General features: G+C 43.8%; 1 protein-coding gene across 2 annotated transcripts in view; it reads left to right on the forward strand.

The window, feature by feature from the left end:
* The first annotated feature begins 408 nt into the window (after positions 1-408).
* The window catches only part of LOC137561174 (gonadotropin-releasing hormone II receptor-like), a 75200-nt gene continuing 62461 nt past the window's right edge, over positions 409-13147 (forward strand). Inside the window, exon 1 of one of the 2 annotated variants that reach the window (XM_068272433.1) lies at positions 409-493. The gene's annotated coding sequence lies outside the window, so the exon portion shown is untranslated. Of the gene's footprint in view, positions 494-11393; positions 11486-13147 lie in introns of those variants that run through there. The other variant, XM_068272432.1, reaches the window with a different exon arrangement.

Below are 13147 nucleotides of genomic sequence, written 5' to 3' on the forward strand. Positions count from 1 at the left end.
TATCACTTAGCTGCAGTGAAGTATAAATATGCCTTCAAATTACATTAAACCAATCTTATACTGTTTCATATTCATTATTTACTGTGTTTGAAGTACCCCTGAATCGGAAAACTTTTAACATACTTTTCATTCTGATTTATGTGCGCTGCTGTGACATGTGTCCCAGCACCATCTGCAGCTGCCAGCGCCCCCTCCAATATTGAATATGGCCCCTAGTGTACTGTTGTTCTGAGATCAATCTCCCTAAGCCCACACAAGATGCAGCTCTCCTGGGCTGTGTGCCATTACATGCACTGATGTTGGGAGTGATCAGTGGGGAGTGAAGGGGGAGTTCCTAGGGGTGGGTGGAGATGAGGGGAACTGCCACTTCCTCCCCGCCCATATTCGACAATGGAGATTTTGGCTGAGCAGAGCAGGGGCTACAGGGGGCACTGGAAGGTGCAGATGGTGATGTGACATATGTCACAGCACTGCACATAAATCAGAATTAAAAGTAAGTTAAAAAATGTTCTGGTTCAGGGAAACTTCAACGATTTAGAGAATTTTTTTTATGCTGAGTAACATCTTACTTTAAAGGCTAAAGTTAGCTGGGAGCTGTTTGCATATTTTAGAATATAAAGCCATCTGGACCAGGTGCTCTTGCTGGAGGAATAGATGTGACCACCTGCAGAACCCATCTGTAGTCAGAGGTGTGTTTATCTCCAATGGCTGGTGCTTCTTAAGCTCAGGAAGGACAGTTTTTAATACATACAGTATTGCTTGGCATTCATCCTGTGATGAAAAGAGGCATTTTCAAACAGCCAAAAAAGATACAAATTCCCCCTCTCCCACCCAGAAATACCAGTCAGCCAGATGGGCTTCTGCCATTAAAACAGGTAAATGTGTAATATTCATTTGTAGGTACATCATGTGTTTATTTTAAAGAGAACCCGAGGTGGGTTTCTGACAACAATATTAGGACACAGAGGCACATTCTGCATACAATGCTCAGCCTCTGTGTCCTTACAGTGTGCCCCCAGTCTAGCACCCCCATTATAAAAACCACCAGGCCAGGGGCATACCTAGAAATCTCCGGGCCCCCCTGCAAAAAAAAAAAATCCGCCTCCCCCCCACCCGCTCAGGGACTTTTGGGGGGGCAGGAGGGGTCGCAGCATAAGAGGAGAGTGTGGCAGATCGGTGGGGAGGGGGGAAATTCCCCCCCCCCTCACCTCGGGCTCTCCTCTCTGTGCTCCCCCTCCTGCAATCATTGGTGGCAGCGGGCAGGCAGCAGCAGCAGCGGCGGTGCCGGCAGAATGATACATTCCCTCCTTCTCGCTATAGGACTTCCGTTCTCTAAGAGCAACTTCCTGTTTACACAGGAAGTTGAAAGAAGCTCTTAGAGAACGGAAGTCCTCCAGCGAGAAGGAGGTAATGTATCATTCTGCCGCCACCGCCGCTGCTGCCTGCCCGCTGCCACCAATAATTGCAGGAGGGGGAGCGCAGAGAGGAGAGCCCGAGGTGAGGGAGGGGGGGGGAATTTCCCCCCTCCCCACCGATCTTCCACACTCTCCTCTTATGCTGCGACCTCTCCTGCCCCCAAAAGTCCCTGAGCGGGCCCTAGGGGGTCGCATCCCCTATTGGTACACCAGTGCACCAGGCTAGCGACATGCCTCCTGTATAGCGCGGCTCCCCACCTGTGTCTCTTCCCACCCCGCCTCTGTAAGCCGATTGGAGAAAGCTTATGGAGGCGGAGAGGGAAGGGACACAGGTGGGAAGCCACGCTATAGAGGGAGCGGCGCTGAGAGGCAGCCAAAGGTAAACAGCCACAATCTGCGTGTCGATAGCCTGGTGGTTTTTATAATGGGGGACAGCAGAGCACAAGGAAAGAGTATGGGGGCACACTGTAAGGACACAGAGGCTGGGCAATGTATGCAGAGTGTGCCTCTGTGTCCTAATATTGATGTCAGAAACCCACCTCGGGTTCTCTTTAAATAATTTTACCCGGTTCCCCTTCAGGTACATACAAGATTTATGTGATGTATGCAATGAAGAGATATTAGAGAGAGTGCACATAGGAATGCAAGGGGAAAAACTGTTCTATTTAAGATTCACTTTGCACCTTGCAAAAATAAAATGTTAATTCATACATAATGGGAAAGTTGTGAATGGGACAACAAAACAACAAAAGTGTGCAACTATGGTATTAACAGTAGTGTAGCCCTAGCAGATCCAGAGGTTGCAACTGCACCTGGGCCCCTGGACCTGAGGACTTGCTTAAGGCCCTCCTCCTTAGTATAAATTATTATTATTATTTAGTATTTATATAGCGCCAACATCTTCCACAGCACTGCACAGAGTATATACTGTATAGTCTTGTCACTAACTGTCCCTCAAAGGAGCTTACAATCTAGTCCCTACCATAGTCATATGTCTATGTATGTATTGTGCAGTGCATGAAAAGTATATTTTTTAGTCTAGGGCCAATTTTAGGGGGAAGCCCATTAAATTATCTGTATGTGTTTTGGGATGTGGGAGGAAACAGGAGTGCCCGGGGAAACCCCACGCAGACACGGGGAGAACATACAAACTTCTTGCAGATCCTGACCTGGCTGGGATTTGAACCGGGGACCAAGCGATGCAAGGTGAGAGTGCTAACCACTACAGCACAAAAAAACACACTAGGGTGGGCTATGTGTCTGCAGCTACACCTCAAGTGATATTTTGGTAAAGGGGTGGTTGGGATTAGGTATTGTGATAAATAACTCAAAAGCTAATTTAATCCATAAGAACCAAGCAGCAGCTGCTTAGAGGTTAGAGCTTACACACCCCATCATGTCCTGCACCTCCCGCTGGATCATTGTGTATTGGTTCCGCCTAGAGGAAGGTTCCTGGAATGATGACCAAAGTTTGTATATCATTACATGAAAAATACATTCATGAACTTTTAAATCCTTCTGGAGTGCTTATCTGAGCCAGGTATAGGTGTCCCCTGTATAGGTAGCCAGGTATAGGTGTCCCCTGTATAGGTAGCCAGGTATAGGTGTCCCCTATATAGGTAGCCAGGTATAGGTGTCCCCTGTATAGGTAGCCAGGTATAGGTGTCCCCTGTATAGGTAGCCAGGTATAGGTGTCCCCTGTATAGGTAGCCAGGTATAGGTGTCCCCTGTATAGGTAGCCAGGTATAGGTGTCCCCTGTATAGGTAGCCAGGTATAGGCTAGCCAGGCGGGGGAGGAGGGGCGCATGGAGAGCGATAGTGGGTTAAATACTTGCGCTGTCGGGATCCACACACCCTATGTACTTACTTCTTGGTCCCGCATTCCGGTCCATAATGCAATTCACATTTTCACCTGCGTTTTCTCCTAGGAGATAATTTTTAATCTTTGATTTAAAATAACTTTCCAGCATTTTTTAACTAAAAAAGTACCAAAAAGTAGATGCAAAAGTACTGTCAAAATTATTTTGAGTATTTTCTTCCTTTCTGGTGGCTTAAAAGGTATTTTATTGACAAGTCTAAAATTATCACCTAGGAGAAAACTCAGGTGAAAAAGTGAATTGCATTTGGGCCTCCATCTCATAGTAACAGGGCTGGGGCTCTGTTACTATAAAATGGAACACAGGACCAGGAAGTAAGAACATGTGGTGCTGGCGGACGGCAATGTAAGTATTTTTACTTGGTCTTCTTCTGCATATGCCCCTCCTCCCCTGCCTGGCTGCCACCTTCCCAGATATTAGCACCCTGACAGTACTGCCATAGTGGCAGGCAGTATCAGGTTGCTAATGAGAATTTAGGGGGTGCTACAGCCCCCACAAGTTCCCCCCTGGTGCCACCACTGCCACTGTGGTGCGTGACCTTACACCCCTGTGGCCTAACATTAACCCCCCCACATGGTGCCTAACTGTAGCTTCTAAACCCACTAACTAACACTAAAGACCCCTGTCTATTTAACCCTAAGCCAGGATTAGCGGCTATAAATGATAAATAGCGTCTATAAACGGCTAAATAGTGGCTATAAACATTAATACCTGCTTCAATACAATTACTACAAATCTTCATAGCACATGCTGTACATGATTGCAGCTGCATGACTGCTATTTCGCTCACTAGCAACCCTCACTATTGTCTGATATGACAGACAAGAAAGATTTGAAAACTTTTTGCCTCCTGGTAACAGATTTGCTGGATTGCCACAAGCTCTCTAGCCTCAGGAAACGAGGGCCTGCCTATGTGTAGGGTCAGTACTGTTGACTGCTCTTCCAAATCAGCCTGCTTGGAGCTCATATTAGTAGGTATGCAGTGCAGAGCCTCAGATGCTGTGTGCATCTCTACGGTGTGCCAGAGGCTCTGTGCCAACCTCATACCAGCATGAACTGCCCTGAGGCTGTGTACTTCACAAGTGAGAGAGTGTACTGGGATGACATTGTTGTCAGTAAATTAGATTCTATTTAATTGCCAATTATAGTGGTTCAGTCACGATTTTTCTTTATTTGTCACTTTTTCTTTTCTTTTTTAACCATTGCACTGTATTTTAGGATTCATTCTACAGGAATAGACATAGCACTCTTTTGGAGGGACAGTCCCTCTTTGAGAACTAAATCCCTCTTTCATCCTTATGTGTCCCTCTTTCAGGATTGGTGTACAGATCTATGTAAATATATATATGTATTTTTCTACTGATTGTGTTTAACTGACTCTAAACTGTATTCCCATCAATCAAATTGATATATTTCTTATTTTTTAAATGTTAAAGTTAAAAAAAACGGATGCTGATAAAAAGGACCAGCAAGGCAAGGGGTGTGGTGGGGGAGTGGTTAGAGGTATGGCAGGGGTGTGTCTTACAGTGTCCCACTATCTTATCTCATAAAGTTGTGAGGTATGGGAATAGAGACGGTCAGTGAGATGCAATACAGTGAAACCTCATTATCCAGCTCAGGTGGGGACTGCCGAAAGCAGGAAATTTGGGCTCCTGAGGCAGCATGGGAGTTTGGGTGCCACCATAGGTGCCAATACACATGGTGACTACAGGGAGAAATTTGGGTCCGGGAGATAAAATAGCAGGCACTGGGGTCACCTGCTATGCAAACTGCGGCTACAAATTGCCTATGGGGGCGCAGCTCCCAATATTCTTCATTGTTCTGCGGGATTGCAGTGTGTGTGTGTGTGTGTGTGTGTGTGTGTGTGTGTGTGTGTGCGTGCGTGCGTGCGTGCGTGTGTGCGTGTGGTGTGTGTGTGCGTGCGTGCGTGCATGCGTGGTGTGTGTGTGTGTGTGTGTGTGTGTGGTGTGTGTGTGTGTGTGTGTGTGTGTGGTGTGTGTGTGTGTGTGTGTGTGTGTGTGTGTGTGTGTGTGTGGTGTGTGGTGTGTGTGTGTGTGTGTGTGTGTGTGTGTGGTGTGTGTGTGTGTGTGTGTGTGTGTGTGTGTGTGTGTGTGTGGTGTGTGGTGTGTGTGTGTGTGTGTGTGTGTGTGCGTGCGTGCGTGTGTGCGCGCGGGGGGGTGTTTGGTTAAGGTTAGGCATCGTTGGTGTTATTTTTAAGTTATGCATCACTCAGTTAGAGTTAGGCATAGGAGGGGTGGGGGGGTTGGGCTTAGTGGGAGGGCTCTGTGTGAGAAGAGGGTTAGGTTTAGCTATAGTAAAATATCAGTGACATTAACAGATATTTTACTACCATAATAAGCACTACACAATATTAGACTCTTGGTACTTGTACCAGTATTCTACTAGCAGCTATTTCCTGCACCCATATTTTACCTGGCACCCTTTTTGCATGTGCATGGGGCTGCATGGTACTGGATAATGGTACTTTCCAGTTACATGAGAGCCCCTTTCCCAGCTATGCACCATACTCCTCTTTGTTTCTTACAGCCACTGAATATTCTGCTGGATTCTCAGTAGGCTCCCATTGTGTGTCACCTGACATGCATCAGATCACATGACATGCATCAGGAGCCTGGAGGATGCAGCAGAACAGCTGGTGGCTGTATAAAGCACAGTGGAGTGTGGCGCTTGGTTCTCTGGTAAGTCACTCTGCTGCTCAATGCTCTGCATGGCTGGGGAAAGACAGAGAGGCACACAACCCCATGGCATCAAAGTTATCCAGTTGCTTGCGAGTGCTGGTTGCCTGAATGCTGGATAACGTGAGTTTTACTGTAATTCCAAGTTGCATGCAAACTGTATGCAGCTTGAAATTGCGGCAACCTCCCTAATGCACATTGCGCCAATTTTGATTGGCCCGATTCCATGCTACATACAGTTTGCATTAAATGTGCATGCAAGTCGAAACTACTAGTAGTATTGACCGGAACAGCTGAATTACAATATTACAATTTCTATGAAATTCGGTGTTCCGTAGGCAAATAATGAATTTCGGGTTCCAATTTTCATGGCACCTATTTTCATGGTTACTGTAATAGCAAAGTCCGTACATGCTCATTATCACCAAAAAGTTTCATAGGAAAAATGTTTTTTAACTGTGTAAAATGGCACTTTTCTGCAATACACTGTACTGCAATCTGAGTTTTGAACACACATTATACTACATTTTATGAAAACGTACAGCATGGGGTCACCCCTCCCAAGCCTCTTTAGCCCCTTGTCACCCATGCAGGCTGGGATAGCCAGAATGCGAAGGCTGGACCACGTGGGGCTTCGCACCCTGAACTATACCAGCCCGCATGGTTCCTGGTATGGGGGGCTCTGGAAGAGAGGGACGACCAAGCCTCTCCCTCTCCCCCAGAGCTCTTGTCCAATCCTTCGGTACTGTAGGTGGGGTGGTCCATGCCCCGGGGTGTTCATGGTGGCATCCGTGGGTGCCCTTTAACAAGCGGACTCCCAGATGCCTGCCCACTCCCCAGGTAAAATAAGTATAGGGGTCTCGGATGAAGATTGGGAGGAGGCTCTTGAAGATTCTGCTAGGGTTTCCCCCCACATTCCAGACAGGCTACTTAGTCTCTATGTGGTGCATCGAGCCTACCTCACTCCGGTCAGACTAGCTAAATTCCGTACTGGATATTCACCTCTATGTCCTAAATGTGCCCTGTCCCAAGGCACCTTTTATCATATGATATGGACCTGTCCCGAGGTAAACATTTATTGGCAGCAAATCGTCAAATTCTTAAACGACAAAATGGGCTGCTCTGTTGCTCTTGACCCTAAATTTTGCCTACTTAATATGATTTCTCATGACACTCATAATAAGTCAAAAAAAGAAGAGACTAGCTTGGCAAGCACTTCAGGATAAAAAGATGTCACCACTTTATTCACACATTGATAGGTTTCGAAGTCACTGCTGTGCATCAGGCACCTTGTGACAATACACTCTGATCCTCAGAACAACAGTTCAAAACATGCCCATAATTCAGCATAAACAAGGCAGGTTGCAAAGCACATGACATGCAGGGAGCGTAGATTTTTGCAGTGCAGGCTATACTTGCGTGACCCCTGTGGTAGCAGGTGTGGATCTGGATAAAAGCACCGATGCTCAGGGATTCTCCAGGGTGACTGCCCTTACAGCCGTTTCGCCCTAGCTATCCGTGGGCCTCATCAGAGGGGCGGTGTCGCGCTATCTGGGTCCCGGTGTGGTGGTAGCTCCGGCTCCTACGTCCGGTATCGGCGCATCGTGGGTTGCTGGTGTGTCGTGTCGGCGTCTTCCGCCTTTAAGGCGTCATGCCGTCACGCTCACTTCCTCCCTTTTGCCCACGTACTTCCACCCTACGCGTGCGCTCCGTGCCTGCGCATGGGAAGAAAAAGCTTGCGCCTGCTGCCATCTTTTGGCCAAGATGCAAACTGCATCCTGAAAAAAAGAAGAAAATTTGCCACAGGGAGCATCAGTGCTTTCATTAGCCAGATCCAAGAAGAACGAGTGTGGAAACCAAAGTGGCAAGAGAAAGTGCATAAAGGTCCTTATAAAGACTATCACCTCTTAAACACTAATCATCTACTCATTCAAATAATAATAACTGTAAGAAAAACAAGGCTTTTAATCACCTATCGCATCTAAAATCTCCATATCCTGTATTAATTCATCAAATTACACCATTTTTTCCATAAATATAGATTAATTTATAGTTGATTTTAAGTTAAACATTATACCAGGTATAAAAAGTCAGTAATATTACATATGACTAAAAATCCGACCATGATAGAAAAAGGGGCCAATCAATCAAGGGAGAAAGGAATTGTTTTCTCTCTCTGGGGGATGGAAAAAAGAGGGGGGGGGGGGGGGAAAGGGAGGGGGGGGGAAGGAGGGGACAAGGAAGAAAGATGGTGGTGAAGGGAAGGGAGGAGAGAGAAGACCTAGGTCTCAATAACTGCCTCAATTCTGTCAATTATAAATCCAAGTTACAGCCTATTATAGGAAACACGTCAAGTCATTCCGCTCATTAAGTCCAAGAGGACCCAAGGCTTCAGTTATACTAATTAACCATGCCTCTTTCTGTAACAAAATATTTTCCCTATCTCCCCCTCTACTATTGAGGGGAATATGTAGTAAACCTAACCCTCTCATTTCTGAGGTCCTCCCTCCGTGAAACTCATTCATATGTTCAATTAGTCGTGGACAACCTTCTTTTGAACTAACCGACTTAACGTGTTCCCTAATTCGTCTCCGCAAATTACGGGTTGTCATACCTATATAGTACCGATTACAACTACATATGATCGCGTAAACCACAAATTCAGTTCTGCATGTAATCAAGGATTTGATTTTCCAGTCAATAGGGCCTAGCCGTACCCTGTCACATCTTGCCATATTAGGACAAGCCACACAATGGCCACAAGGCCTAGAGCCTTTATATCTCATATTATCTAACCAAGTACCCTGACTAACAAGCTTAAATTCGCTCTGTGTGATTCTACTTCCTATTGTTTCACACCTCCTAAACGTAATCAAAGGACTCTGTTTTTTATCTTGGGAAATCTCTCTATCATCTTTCAAAATTGGCCAATGTCTCAAAATAATCTCTTTAATTCTTTTGTGCATCGGGTTATAATCAAACACAAACGGAAATCTGTTTCTATTCTTTTTCCTTGTCTTATAATTGAGCAAGCCTGCTCGATCCAATTCAGAAGCTTTCTCAAATGCCTGCTGAATATTTAACTCCTGGTAACCTCGGGCTAGGAGTCTTGCTTTTAACTCCATAGCTTGTTCTACGAATTTAGAGTACTCTGAATTATTCCTGCGTAACCTCACAAACTGGCTATACGGGATAGCCTCAATTGTATGTCTCAGATGATAACTCTCTCCATGCAGAACTGAATTGGTGGCCGTTGGTTTTCTAAATCCCTCCGTCACCACTTTGTGATCTTCAACAACCAATCGCAAATCCAAAAAGGTGATTTCGTGTCCTCCTCATTCACTTGTGAAAGACAATTCAAATGCATTATCTTGAATAAACTCTACAAACTCTAAAAACTTATCCCTGGTCGATCCCCAGACGACCAAAATGTCACTCATAATAAGTACACAAAAACTTTTCTGCTTAATGTTCTGCATATAGCTCGCAAGGTCCTTACACGGCACTAGATACAACCCGAGGTCCCTGAATTAATTGACTGGATAAGGGCAGTTAACTTAATTCTTCCTCTTCACAAGGCCATTTATTCACGCAGAGGGACTGAGCGCAAATTTTACGCCATATAGGATACCTGGGTTAACTCACGATATACACGATGCAAAATCTGAACTGTCTATTAGATCTCTACACAGCTTATGATGCTGCAGTTCGGGTGGGGTGGGGGTGGGTTTGTGGGGAATTCGGCTGCCTACTGTATATAATTTTCATTGTTAGGGTTTGTTGCTATGTTGTCATGTTATAACATGTCTCTTTGTTGGTCAATTTATTCTGTCATCTGCAGGCATCCTCTTCTGGACTTTTTAATTATTTCAATACCTACACAATATTTCAATGTTCCACTCCATTAACCCTTAAGTCTGTTAATACAAAGTAATTGCCGCCTGCGTGCGGTTAAATAACTACCTTGTATCGTACTGCATTATCTTCAATAAAGTTGACATGTTAAATCAAAAAAAAAAAAAAATAAGTATAGGGGTACTGATGTACTTCTTACCCATTTCCACAAAGAGTTAAAAAAAACACAAAAACATGAATAAAGTCCCTTATTGTTGTAAATTAACCATGAATACTTCTTTAAGGAAGTCACGCGCAACTGCCAATCCTGACAAACTCCCAGCACTGAATGGCCATAGACAGCCTCTGCATCTGTATTGCATTGGCTGGGAATGCGAAAAGCGGCTTCTGAAAGAAGAATTTTCAGCAAATAGTGACACCAAAAAGATGGCTGCCAGGAAATCCCCGGTCCGTGGAGGCCACATTAGAGTGGCAGAAACAGCGGTTTTCCACATGGATCAGTGGTCCAAGGGATCAGGGCAGGGGAACCCATGTGAAAAAAAGGCTCATTCTGCCTCTTAAAGGATCCCCGAACTGACATGTGACATGATGAGATAGACATGTGTATGTACAGTGCCTAGCACACAAATAACTACGCTGTGTTCCTTTTTTTCTTTCTCTGCATGAAAGAGTTAAATATCAGGTATGCAAGTGGCTGACTCAGTCCTGACTCAGACAGGAAGTGACTACAGTGTGACCCTCACTGATAAAAAAAATTCTCCTTTTTTACCTCTTTCTTGCTCTCAGAAGCCATTTTCTGCTAGGAAAGTGTTTTATAGTTGGAATTTCTTATCAGTGAGGGTCACACTGTAGTCACTTCCTGTCTGAGTCAGGATTGAGTCAGCCACTTGCATAACTGATATTTAACTCTTTCAGGCAGAGAAAAAAAAGGAACACAGCATAGTTATTTCTGTGCAAGGCACTGTACATACACATGTCTATCTCATCATGTCACATGTCAGTTCTGGTATCCTTTAAGTGTGACCTCCAGGGACCAGGAAATCCCCAATGGCCATTTTGTTGATGTTACTATAGGCCTAAAATTGTTCAAGAAGCCAATGTTCACTTTTGTAACCATCATAATAATGTCATTTGCCGAAATTCTTGTTTCTGAAGCCAATTTTTGAATCGTCAAAACAGAGTGTGGTACTCGAAACAGTGCAATTTCAGATTTTCATGATTTTACTTGGAACAGGCAGCCAAATTTCAATGCAAAAAACATAACTCAAAACTTTTTCCGATCCCAAGAGCTCATCCCTACCTACTAATATCCTATTGACCATCTCTATTCAATAACCCAGAGGAGGCTAAAGGTACAAAAAGCTTCCGATAATAGTATCTCTCCCTCCGCCTCTGTTATTTATAGGAGTACATGCTGTGGTACCTTACTGTGCTAGGAGCAGTACTTTATTGTCAATGGTTTGCCTGTTTGGCATGATGCACTTACTCTCCTCCCCCTGCACTCACTGCTCGTCTCTCAGCGTCCTCCTCAGCCATCAGCAGCAGGAACGCTGTACTGTGCAGCAGAAGCACGCAGAAACACTCACTCCAACTTTATGACTCTGAGGATGGAGATGGAACTATACCAGCGAAGCAGGATTTGGTGAGTAGATAAATGTTTCAGATCTTTTACCAGCTATTATATGGCAACTAACATTCTCCACAAAACAGGTCATTACTTTTAGAGTTAAATCGCTATATAATGCATTTATAACTCAGTGCTTTGTATTTCTATTTACTGTGGAGCTCTGCTGAACAATAGAAGGACTGGAGTATGGGAGGTTGGGGTGAAATCAGGTGAATCTTTCATTTACGGTAACTGATAATATCATATAAGGACTGAAGTAAGTAAGTATTATTATTAAGAAGCTATATCTGAATATGGCAAGGTACCAAATAATGTCTATAAGTTCTCTGTAGGTCAGTCTGTTACATAGCTACATGAGATGAAAATCAAAATACACATCTACAGTATATCTAATGTAAGCTTACTATACAGCTCTGGTGTTTACTTGTCTGTTTGTATATCTACCTATCTATGTAATAATCTCAGAGGTCGGTTGATCTATCTATCTATCTATCTATCTATCTATCTATCTATCTATCTATCTATTTGCTAGTATCTCTCTCTGTTTCTCTAATAATCTATCCAACTGTCTGTCCCAATAGATTATTGCAACTGTCCCAATTCTTTTCTTTTTCCTTTCTTTCTTTCTTTCTTTCTTTCTTTCTTTCTTTCTTTCTTTCTTTCTTTCTTTCTTTCTTTCTTTCTTTCTTCCGAATACATATGCAATTCTGCCCAGTGTGTTCTATCTATCTATCTATCTATCTATCTATCTATCTATCTATCTATCTATCTATCTATCTATCTATCTGTAACTCTTCTGTGTTGCTTTCTTACTTTCTCGTATTAGCCAATACATCTAAGAAATAGGTTTAAATGTTATATTTTTATTGTTTTATTTGTGGTAATCTTCTCTGTTACACAATGCGTTTTTTTTACATATTTATCTGTTATTCTGACAATGCAAGGCTGATTGCTGATCACTGCTTGCCTCTGGTCAGGAGGAGACATAAGCCTGTCTCCGGTGAAACACACAACACATACTTCATACTGATCTCTTGCGGGAACAATACTTTCTAATGCCTTGCCCTACAGTCAGTAACCCATTAGTGCTTCCTCGGTGACATCCTCATTGTACTGAGCCAGAGAGATGACATTGTATCGTCTTTCTCCGCTCTTTAATTACCATCAGCAGATTTGCAGGAAAACAAACTTGATTCTTTCCAGCAATCACATTGCGCTGAGCTTCCAGGACTGAAGACAGATATTAGCAATGTCATTGAAAGCCATCAGATGCTTTTCATGGGAATGATTCATCGTTCTTCACTCATGAATATTCATTATCATGGTAGGTTACAGTTACCAATCTAGAATTATTTTTTTTGCATCATGATGTAAATAAGTTGACATTCTGTATGGTATTTAGACATGTATAATGAAATGGTGATGGTAAGCACAGTTCCAGGGCTAGTGCCAAGTTCAGTAATGACACAGTAATAAGAAATCACACCGGAGAGAATAGTTTTCCAGCAGGGGACGATTGCTAGTAATTCTCAAGACCACCTAAACAACATTTAATCCCTTAATATCCTGAAGAGCTGTGAAGCTGTGTAAGTGAGGCTCACTGACTTATCCTAACTGATGATTTAAAGAACAGAGATCCGGAATCTAATTTATTGAAGTTCTCCAGACTGGAGATAA

Source organism: Hyperolius riggenbachi, chromosome 3, assembly GCF_040937935.1.
Source record: "Hyperolius riggenbachi isolate aHypRig1 chromosome 3, aHypRig1.pri, whole genome shotgun sequence".
NCBI classification, from domain to species: Eukaryota; Metazoa; Chordata; class Amphibia; order Anura; family Hyperoliidae; genus Hyperolius; species Hyperolius riggenbachi.